Below are 12,001 nucleotides of genomic sequence, written 5' to 3'. Positions count from 1 at the left end.
AGGGTGATGGGTTGGTGGCGAGGTAGAGGAGATCTAGGTTCAGTGAGAAGATTAGCATTAAAGGAGTGAAGTGTGGGGCCTGGGTAAGAGATTAGCAAAGTGAGTTAGGAGGGGCCAAGGGGATTTAGTGCTTTAAAGTGCTTTAAACTACAATTGATTGATTAATAAAGTGTTCTGCACATAGTAAGCACTCAGTGAAAGGACACTGATTGATCAGTGGGTGAAATAGGACTCAGGTAATGCGCATTTTCCTTCTAGCCTTTTGCCACCTTGCTGATTGACTCTAGTAACATAACAAACTATGTGCTCTAGACTTGAGAAAAGAGGGCTAACATTTCTATATTTGAATGCCTGTCTGATTTTATAGCAGTTTTTCAATTTAGATGACGGAACTATTTTGAGAATGAGGTACTTATCATGACATGTACTTGTGGCTGAAAAGAACACACATGCATGTGTATGTACACGCATTTCAGCTCTTCCACACTGTGTGCATGTAAAGATAATTCCTGTGTGGTGCTGGATTTTCCCCATGCAGAGCTTATCTCTGTTTTTGAACCTGCCTCTTGATACCTCCGTATTTGTGAAGTTTCTGTACCCGGATAGTAGCTCCTGTCCTGAATGCTGCACTCTAGGCTGGTCAGTCAGTCCAGCAGTTCATTTTCATTTTGCATTGTTTGGAACTGAGTTTCCCTGTGTATTGTTTACTCTGCCCTTTCATCTTGCATTGCCTTTTTCCATTTCATCAAGCAGCTGTTGGTTGGTTATCATGTTTTCATCTATTCCCTGAGAAGTGGATCAGGTGGATGGACCATGCACACCTCTTTGGCCAGAGCAATTCCAGAGTTTGTTGACTGTCCCTGGATCCCAGCCAGTTGGAGACAATTTTTCCAAATAATGTACAATTAGCAGATTCAGCCATTACAGGTAGAGGCTAGGGGGGAAAAACACTGGCTTCAATCCCAGCTCTGCCTGAAACTGATCCATTGTGTGATCTTAAATTCCTGTGCCCTAGTTCCTTCATTTTTAAACAATTAATCTGTCTGTCAGTCCTCTCCTTTCTTTGTGCAGCTTCTCTCGTCTCCAGTCCAGACTTTACTCTGCTGCCCATATTATTTTTCTAAAAATTCATTCTACACCCATATTCCCACTTTTCAAACACCTCCATCTTGACATCAAGCCATCTGTTATACTTTCCCAAATACTAGGTACATATTCTGCACACAACACCACTCACTAAGTATTATTGATTGATAATATTAATAAATGCTTACTCTAATGTGGAGGACTTTAATAAGCAACTGGGAGAGCAAATAGGGTCAGTTTGCCAATCTATGACAACTTTGACAATGAATGGCTTGTAGGAAACTTTGTTTTAGGAATTTTTCCACTAAAACATTGCTTTATGGTTGTTTTGTTTTATAATAATTAAGTTATTACTATGTAATGATAATAATGGTATTTGTTATGTGCTTATTATGTGTTTAGCACTGTTCTAAGCACCGGGGTAGACACAAGGTAATCAGGTTGTCCCACGTGGGGCTCACAGTCTTAATCTCCATTTTATACATGAGAGAACTGAGGCAGAGAGAAGTGAAGTGATTTACCCAAAGTCACACAGCTGACAAGTGGCAGAGTCAGGATTAGAACCCACAACCTCTGACTCTCAAGCCTGTGCTTTTTCCACTAAGCCATGCTGCTGCCAGGCACTGTACTAAGCACTGGGGTAGATACAACATAATCTGGTTGGGCACAGTCCCTGTCCCAAATGCAGCTCAGTCTTAATTGGAGGGAGAAGAATTTAATTCTCATTTTATAAATGAAGTAATTGAGGCACAGAGAGGTTGTCAGCAAATCATATTTATTGAGTGTTTATTGTGTGCAGAGCACTGAACTAAGTGCTTGAAAGAGTGTAGTATACAATATAACAGACATATTCCTTACAATGAGTTTACAGCCTAGAGAGGGAGGCAGACATTAATATACATAAATAGCTTACGGATAAGTACATAAGTGCTGTTGGGCTCGGATGGGAGATGATTAAAAGGAGCAAGTCAGGGCGATGCAGAAGGGAGTGGGAGAAGAAGAAAAGAGGGCTAATTCAGGGAAGACCTCTTGGAGGAGGTGTGACTTCAGTAAAGCTTTGAACGGGAGGAGGGTAATTGTCTGTCGTATATGAGGAGGGAAGGAGTTCCAGGCCAGAGACAGGACACAGGAAAGGGGTTGGCTGCGAGGTAAATGAAATCTAGGTATGGTGAGAAGGTTAGCACCAGAGGAGTAAAGTGTATGGGTTTGGCTGTAGAAGGAGAGAAGCGAGGTAAGGTAGCAAGGGGAAAGGTTTGGGAATGTTTTAAAACCAATGGCGAGGAGTTTCTGTTCCATGCAGAGGTGGATGGTTAGCAAAGATGAACCCGGGCACCCATCATCTCAAGGTCGAAATGCTATCCATGACTTCCTGATCAAGCAAGGTGGAACTTGGAAGTGTGGGCAGAGCCACACAACCAAGATGACTAGACATCCTAGGTTAGGAGTGTGTGAGTATGTGTCCCTCACCCCCTTGCCAATCAAATTAGGTTTGGATGAGGGGAGGGTGAAGATTAGACAAGTGGAAAGTGGGAAACTGGAACAAACTGGAAGTGTTAGTGATAAATACCGACTGCCGCCGACATTCTACACAGAGGATTTCTGACTTGCAGCAGCTGATTGCCTGTCTCCCCTGCTCAGCGTGTCAGATGTACGTTCTGTCTCTGGAACCAGGTCACTAAGTGAGGAACTGTGGGACTGGTGAGTGTCTCGCTGAGCACTGGTGGGTGGGAGCTTGATGCTTCACTATGGGCAAGCAACGCATAAGTGAATTCCTCCTGAGTGGAAAGTGTTCATAAGTGGGAAGTAGGTGCTTCACTACAGGTGGGTAATGGTAATGCATAAGTGAATTCCTCCTGAGTGAGAAGCTTTCGTTAGGGGCAAGTAATGCATAAGCGAATTCCTCCTGGAAGGGGAGTTCAATTTGCCATGTCCAAACAATTAAATAATTGTATTCCTTCTGAAAGGCAAGTTCAGTTCACCTCATGGAATGCATTTTGTTCGGCTCAGCCTTTTTGACCTGGCTTCTTTCTCTTGTCGCACCGATTCCCTAACCCATTCCCAGGCAACAGGTGACAGGTTAGTAACCACTGGAGGCCCTTGAGGAGTGGGGAAACATGACCTGAACATTTTTGAAGAAAAATGATCCAGGCAGCAGAGTGAAGTATAGACTGGATACTATATGGATAGACAGGAGCCTGGGAGGCTGATAGAATAATCAAGGGATGGGGTTGGGAGTGAACAGTCTGAATGTAAATGCTAGAGTTTTAGAGGCCCTTTGGATGTGGAGGGGGCAAGGAATAAGGGCAGGAGGAAAGAATAATTTTAGGAGATACTACTGGAAGCATAGAAAGATGGAAGGATGTAAACATTTCCTCCCCTTACAAGCCTGGAGGAGTTTCAATAATAATAATAATGGCATTTACCATACCTGTGGGCTGGAGTAGTGAGAGCCATGAGGCCGGGTGGTCAGCAAAGAGGCAGGTTTAGTAGTCAAGGAGGGATAGGATAAGTGCTTGGATCAGTATAGTAGCAGTTTGGATGGAGAGGAAAGAGTGGGTTTTAGCAATGTTGTGAAGGTAGAACTGACAGGATTGGTGATAGGAAGGATTAGGGTATTGTCTACAGTGATGGGAAAGATAGTGGGAGGACAGGGTTTGGGTGGGGAGATGAGGAGTTCTGTTTTGGACTTGCTTAGTTTGAGGCGTTTCCCCTCTCAGGGTTGCACCTGGAGAGTTTCCAGTACTCTACCAGTCTCGGCTATGGGAGGGAGAGTCAAGCAGAGGTCTACCCATTCAGTTCTTAGCTTGGGCTGTGGCTCGCGAGTGGAAGGTAATCTGTTACAAGTAAAACTCACCAGTGCTGGGCAGCAATGGCATGGGAGAGAATCGAGGGTAGAGACTTGAGTTTACTGCACTGAAGGTGGCAATGGTAACCCACTTTAGGTATTTTTATCAAGAAAACTCTATGGATACACTTCCAGAACGATTGTGGATGAAGAAAGGGGACTTCTGGGAGAGCTATGTCCGTGGTGTCACTATAGCTCAGAAATGACTCGATGGCATAAGACAAGTTTGAGGTGTTGCTGGGTCATCCAGGTAGAGATGCACTGAAGACAGGAGGAAACGTGAGAATTTAGATGGGGAGAGAGATCAGGGCTAGATGTGTAGATTTGAGAATCATCCACAAAGAAATGGTACTTGAAGTCATGAGCTCCAATGAGTTCTCCAAGGAAACTTATACCTTCCTGTGGTATGTGGTACCTCAAAGGCTCAGAACTGACCTGTGAGGAACCCCTACTGTCAGAATGTGGGAGGTATAAGAGGAGCCTGACAAAGAGACTGAAAAGGAGAAGTCAGAGAAACAGGATGAGAACCAAGAAAGAATAGTGTCAGTGAAGCCAAGGTTGAATAAAATATCAAGGAGGAGGGGGTGGTCTACAGTGTCCAAGGCAGATGAGCAGTCTAAGGGGGTTAGAATGGAGTAGAAGGCATCAGATTTATTGAGAAGGCCATTTGTTACCTTAGGAAGGGCAGATTTGCAGGGGGAGGTTGTATGGGAAAGAGAAGTGAGCAGATTGTTGTCTGATAAAGGAATTTCAGAGTTGGTGAGGGTAGAGATTGAATAGTTACTAGAAATTATGAGATCAAGTGTGTGCCCAGATTGGTGTATGTGAGGTGGGGTGGAAGAGGAGGAGATCACTGGAGCTGAGGAGTGAGAAGAGGTAGACAGTGGAAGGTTTAAAAACAAATTATGTGGATATAGAAGTCCCCAAGGATCAATGTAGGGATGGATAAGGAGAAAAGGAATATGAGAAAGGGATCAAAATGGTTCAGAAAGATGAAGGAGGAGCCTGGGGGGAGTGGTAGATGACCATGACTGGTAATTGGATTGGGTGGTAAAGGCAGGTGATATGGGCTTCAAAGGAAGGGAAAGAGAAAGATGAGGGAGATGGGATGGTGTGAAAGCCACATTGGGGAGTAAGAAGGAATCCAGGGGGACATGAAGGGTACAAACGAATGCTCTTGGAGCTGTTTAGTGAGTCCAGTACCATGCTGCTAAAATCATGCTTTAGATCACACTTTCTAGTTCTACCAACATCTTACCCACTACCCACTCCACTTCAGACAGTCAAGCCTGTGAGAATGTCGCAGATAATATAGCAGGAGGCTACTTCCCCATCAGGTACAAATGATTCTCACCTTCCCTAGCTAAACATGCATAGAGCAGCTATGTGACCTTAGGCAAGTCACTTAAGTTCTCTGTGCATCTGTTCTCTTACCTGAAAAATGGGTATTAAATACCTTATCTCCCTCTTAAGACTGAGAGCCCCATGTGGGACAGTGACTGGGTCAGTCCTGATTATCTTGTATCGACCTCAGTGCCTAGTTCTGTGCTTGGTACCTAGTAAGTGCTTAAGAACAAAAATACCAACACAGACTAGCTTTCCACCTGGGCTGGTGGGGAGATTCAGCCTTGAGTCCCTTCTTTTTTCCAAATGCAAATATACCTGTTAGGTGAAAGTCTCTAAACAGTATTTTACACCTTTCTTTTCTGGGAATCTCAGGATAAATGGTCTTAGTGGTAGTTGCCATGGGTCATATGCTATGCACAACACTTCCTGAGCAGTTTCTGTAGCTCTGAAATAAAAATAATAGCCAATTGGTTCTCATTATACCAGATGACTAAATTCTACTGAAGTACTCAAAGCATTGAATTCAGTAGCTTATGTTGAATGATAATATTAGGCTCATCTACTAAGTGTTCAAACTGGTAACTCAAAAATGACAATTGGTAAGAGTGATATATTTGCTGCTGCATTTTAGGAGGTAACAATCTCATTCCCTTAATAACAGCCTTAGACTGGGAAATATAGTCTAATTATATAAATAAATATTTAGCCTATAAACCTGACTTGTATGTGAAAAAGGAATGAAGCGTCTAAAAATCTGGAAGGCTGTTCCTTGAATCAGTAATATTTATTGAATGCTTACTGTGTGTGGAGCACTGTACTGAGCACCTGGGAAACTGTGATACGACAGAGTTGATAGACATAATCCTAGCCCAAAGGAATTTTTAGTCCACAGGGAAGACAGACAGTAAGCCTATTGTAAGGAGTTCCTTTTTGATGCTGACATGGCTCGGCAACTATTGGAGGCTTGTGAAGGGTGGTAAGAAATGGCCTGAATGATTTTTCAGAAAGATGAAATGGGCAGCCGAGTGAAGTATGGATTGAGAGGGGAGAGGAAGGATGCAGAGAAGTCATTAAGGAGGCTGATGTAGTAGTTAAGGCAGATAATTATGAGTGGACTAACATGATAACAATTTGGATGGAGTGGAAACGGTAGGTTCCAGAGACGTTAACGTAGAATTGGTAGTATTTTATGATAGTTTTAATATATGGTTGAAGGTGAGAGTTGAGTCGAGGATTACATCAAGGTTACGAGCTTGACGACAGGGAAGATGGTAGTACTGTCTTCAGTGATGGAAAAAATCAAGGGGAGGATTGGGTTTGCCTGGGAAGATGAGGAATTCTGTTTTGAACAGGTTGTTTGAGGTGCTGGCAGGACACCCATATAGAGATGGCCTGGAGACACCAGAAAATGTAAGACTTCAGAGAAGGCGTTAAGACACAGCTAGAGATGTAGATTTGGGAATCATCCTTGTAGAGATGAAAGATGAAGCTGTAGGACTGAATGAGTTTTCCAAGGAAATGAGTGTGGATGAAGAATAGAAGGGATCTCACAAGTGAACCCTGAGGGACTGTCACGGTTAGAGGAGTCAGAGGAAGAGCCTGTGAAAGAGACTGATTCATTCATTCATTCAATCTTACTGTGTGCAGAGCACCGTACTAAGCACTTGGGAGAGTACAATGTAACGGTAAACACATTCACTGCCCATAACGAACTTACAGTCTAGAGGGAGAGACAGACATCAATATAAATGTTACAGATATGGACATAAGTGCTGTAGGATTGGGAAGGGAGATGAATAAAGGGAGCAAGTCAGGGCGACACAGAAGGGAGTGGGAGAAGAGGAAAGGACTGAGAAGGAGCAGGAGGAGAAGGTGCAATCAGAGAGAAAGGAAGAGAGTCAGGAGAGGACAGATTTAGTGAAGCTAAGGTTAGATAATATTTCAAGGAGAAGGGGTTGGTCCACGGTGTTGAAAGCATCAGAAAGGTTGAAGAGAATTAAGATGGCACAGTGGCCTTTGGATTTGGCAAGAAGGAAGTCATTGGTGACCTTAAATAGGGCCGATTCCATGGAGTAGAGGGGGCAGAAGCCAGGTTGCAGGGGCTCCTGAAGGCAGGGACTGCATCTTTCTAGAGTTCAGATAGAATGTATAATAATTACAGAGTGGGAAGTAAATATTAAGTTAGAAAGCTTTATGTTAGCCTGGAAGAAGGCATTTTCTTTCAAACCTCAGACAGGAGAGTGGTAGTTTTATGTTCATTGACAGGAAAGAGGTTGCATTTCTGTCATATAGTTTAAGCTCCTTGTGGGATGGGAATTTGTAACTCCTTTGCTTTGTACTAATAAAGCATTTAATGCACTGCCTCCAGTTGGTGCTCAATATACTCTGAGTACTACTACTACTATTATTACTACTGATGGCACAACACTAAATGACTATGAGCCCATTGTTGTGTAGGGACCATCTCTATATGTTGCCAACTTGTAGTTTCCAAGCACTTAGTACAGTGCTGTGCACACAGTAAGTGCTCAATAAATATGATTGAATGAATGAATGAATGATAAATTCCAGAGTTTCTTTTGCTTTTGAGCTAAATTGGAGGGACAGAAGAACACCATGTTAATGAGTCCTTCTACTCTCCAATATTTATTGAACACTGACTGTGTGCCAAACACCAAAGGGATAGGAAGTATGCAGCGGAGTTAAAAGTTTAGAATCTCACAGGAAACAATCTGCTATGCCTAAACACTGGTCCAAGAGGTGCTTAGCTGTATTACATTTGTGATGCGGGCCACATCAACCAATACAGATTGGCCCAGGGCTGACTAATGGCACCTGACAGGACATCCTTTGGCCCAACAGGGAAGTTCACACTATTGCTATGGCTTGTTCTAGAAAATGCCTGTCTGCATTTTCGTCGGGTTAACATTCAGCTGCATACCCACCTGGTCAAATAGGGTGACAAATATGTTAAACAGGAATTAATAGGGGGCCACTCCCCCATTTCATACCAGTCAGTCTGGTGTCTGGCTGGTCTTTTTCTGCCCGGTTAGACACTGTACTGGTTGCCTCTAAGCCAGGTGTTGCTGATAACTGCCTTCTGTCAACAAACGTGCTGAGATTTCTATAAGAAAACCCCTTCAAAAAGAGAAAGAACTTGCTTGTCACCCCGATATCATTGTCAAACCAAGAACAAAATGGTATGTCAAGAGCTCCAAAGCATAGCAGTTTACTGGCATGCTCCAGACTGCTATACAGATTAGAAGGGCTCCAGCTTGTGGAATGGAGATCACTATCTCCTGTGCCTCCTTTGACCTGCTCCTGCATCCCTTGCCCCTTCCCAGTTATGTCTCACATGCAGGTTTCCTTGCTTCTGACATCTCTTTGGGGCATCTGGTACATTCCTAAGGTGTGTGTTACCTGAGGTAGGAGAGTCTTCTTGTCATTCTTTCCCAGCACTCCCATTGTTCTACTGTGTCCAGGGTTTCAATTCCACTTCTGGAGACTATGGGTTCCTGTTTTTTCTTGTTGCAGTCCCATTTTCCTTCTCCCCTTCTCCAATAACTATTCAGACCCCTTTATCCTGCCCTTTGTGCTCTATTTACTGCCCTGCTGCTACTGGTAACTGCCCCACCTCATCCTCAGGCTTCTTCCACTACTCCAGATTTCCACCCCTCTCCCCTCAAAAAACGCCACATACTTCTAGCCTGTGCCCCCAGCTTCAACATCAGCCACCCCAGTGTTCGATATTTTAATTTTAAGCACCAGGGTTCCTTCACCTTGACTTCTTCTATGAGGTTCTGTAACTCGAAGCCGCACCAGGTGTTCAGCTGGACTTGGGAAGGAAGTTAGATGGCTCTGTAGCAAAGCAGAGGGAGCGTGGAAAAGCCAGAGATGGGCTCTAGTTTTGGGTTGGCTGTCCATCACCACATAGTTCTGTGTGCCTGCGTTAAGGCCTGTATTATCTGGTGACACCAGGGCCCTTAAGTGTAGTGGTGGGAGAATCAAACCACAGGCTCACAGATTAAATAGATCACTCAGACATGGAGTTAATAGGTGTTTCCTGGACTATCACTGATGAGAATGGGAAGGTGGCTTTTACACCAAGTTAACTAACAAGATAATCAATCCTCTTTATTGAATGTTTTCAATGTGCAGAGTATCATACTAATCACTTGGGAGAGTACAGTATAGCAATATAACAGACACATTCCCTGCTCATAACGAGATTACAGTCTAGAGGGGGAGGGATATTTCTGAAAGCAATAGTGGAAATGGCCTACATATTAGCTAACAATAATAATAATAATAATGATGTTATTTGTTAAGCGCTTACTATGTGCTAAGCACTGTTTTAAGCTCTGTGGGGGATACAAGCTAATCAGGTTGTCCCACGTGGGGCTCACAGTCTTCATCCCCATTTTACAGATGAGGTAACTGAGGCCCAGTGAAGTGACTTGCCGAAAGTCAAAAAGCTGACAAGTGGTGGAGTCGGGATTAGAACCCATGACCTCTGACTCCCAAGCCCGAGCTCTTGCCACTGATCCATGCTGCTTCTCTAAGCATTGTAACCCATGGGCTGATTCAAGGTTTGTTAAAAGGGTTTTAATCCTTTTGTTCCTTTATGTGGGAGATAAATTGGAAGTTAGGAACCGTTCACAATAATCAATGCAAAACTGAAATTGGTTTTAATGCATATTTATGTTCCAGGGAAGCTACTTCAGCTCTAATCCTCATAAGCACTTGTAAGCTGTATTCACCAAACATAATTTTGCATAGTTTGTTATCCAAACCCTTTATAGAAGCCACAGTGGATGAATCTTTCTTTTAAGACAACCAGTTGCACACAGTCCTGCAACCAAGGCTGACGTTATCTCACTGTGAATGGTTATATTTAGTAAAAATGTTCTCCTCACTAAGCAGGAACTTTTTTCTTCAGAAAAAAAAATGATTGTGACTATAGATGAATAGCTCTTTAAATACGTGTTATGTCAAATCCATTGAGGAAAGCACATGTCTTTCTCTATGTCATAAAGTTTGAGCAATATGCTCACTTACTAACATCAGTGTTATTCTTAAATGTAACTGTTGGTATAAGGTTTCGTCCTAAAATAAGCTTGCTAATTTGTAGGTAGAATATTTCCCTTTCAGTGAATCAATTGAAATACATTTGTTGTTTTATGAAGGAGCCTAAGTGATGTGTCCCTTCGTAGGGCTTGACAAGGCTCAGCCTGCTAGGCTGTGCACAGAGCTTTGGCATAATAATAATAATTGTGGTAGTTGTTAAGCGCTTACTAAGTGCCAGGCACTGTATTAAGTACTGGGGTAGAAACAAGCAAATTGAGTTGGACACAGTCCCTGTTCCATGTGGGGCTCACAGTCTCAATCCCCATTTTACAAGTGAGAAAACAGAGACACAGGGAAGTTAAGTGACTAGCCCAAGGTCATACAGCAGACAAGTGGTGGAGTCAGGATTAGAACCCATGACCGTCCGACTCCCAGGCCCGGGCTCTATCCAGTCATCTTGCTGCATCACTGTGTAGAGCCCAAAATTTCTAAAGGATGAATTGGCATCAGCTCGCCCCCTCCTACCTCACCTCCCTTCTCTCCTTCTCCAGCCCAGCCCGCACCCTCCGCTCCTCTGCCGCTAACCTCCTCACTGTGCCTCGATCTCGCCTGTCCCGCCATCGACCACCAGCCCACGTCCTCCCCCTGGCCTGGAATGCCCTCCCTCCACACAGCCACCCAGCTAGCTCTCTTCCTCCTTTCAAAGCCCTTCTGAGAGCTCACCTCCTCCAGGAGGCCTTCCCAGACTGAGCCCCCCGTTTTCCTCTCCTCCTCCCCATCACCCCCTCTGCCCTACCTCCTTCCCCTCCCCACAGCACTTGTATATATTTGTACAGATTTATTACTCTATCTTACTTGTACATGTTTACTATTCTGTTTATTTTGTTAATGATGTGCATATAGCTATAATTCTATTTGTACTGATGATTTCAACACCTGTCTAAATGTATTGGTTTGTTGTCTGTCTCCCCCTTCTAGATTGTGAGCCTGTTTTTGGGTCTCTATATGTTGCCAACTTGTACTTTCCAAGCTCCTAGTACAGTGCTCTGCCCACAGTAAGTGCTCAATAAATATAGTTGAATGAATGAATGAATGGCATACAGAGAATACAGAACAATTCCAATTGCTCTCCTCTGTGGTCACTTATAGACCCTCCTCTTCCTTTTTACACTCCAGCTTCACTGCAGCTGAGAGGGAACAATAGAAGGCTGGGACCTACTAAATTAACATCTCCTCCAGGAAAGCTTCCTTAACTGAGCTCTCACCTCTCCATCTGATATTCCCACCCTAGTAAGCACTTAGGTGTTCACCTTGCTCCCCTCTCAGCACTTATGTTCAATTGTTTCTCCCCCCTATAATTTCATTCAGTGGTATTTATTCAATCAATCAATCAATCGTATTTATTGAGCGCATACTATGTGCAGAGCACTGTACTAAGCGCTTGGGAAGTACAAATTGGCAACACATAGAGACAGTCCCTACCCAACAGTGGGCTCACAGTCTAAAAGGGGGAGACAGAGAACAGAACCAAACATACCAACAAAATAAAATAAATAGGATAGAAATGTACAAGTAAAATAAATAAATAAATAAATAAATAGAGTAATAAATATGTACAACCATATATACATATATACAGGTGCTGTGGGGAAGGGA

At 43.5% G+C, this 12,001-nt stretch overlaps 1 non-coding gene across 1 annotated transcript; it reads left to right on the top strand.

Moving 5' to 3' along the window:
* Window positions 1-3,793: 3,793 nt before the first annotated feature.
* Window positions 3,794-3,931, top strand: LOC119927494. The gene has a single exon (XR_005450491.1). It is a non-coding gene; the product is annotated as a small nucleolar RNA SNORA7 (small nucleolar RNA).
* Window positions 3,932-12,001: the final 8,070 nt, after the last annotated feature.

Source organism: Tachyglossus aculeatus, chromosome 4 (assembly GCF_015852505.1).
Source record: "Tachyglossus aculeatus isolate mTacAcu1 chromosome 4, mTacAcu1.pri, whole genome shotgun sequence".
NCBI classification, from domain to species: domain Eukaryota; kingdom Metazoa; phylum Chordata; class Mammalia; order Monotremata; family Tachyglossidae; genus Tachyglossus; species Tachyglossus aculeatus.
This window is presented reverse-complemented; position numbering and strand designations above follow the sequence as displayed.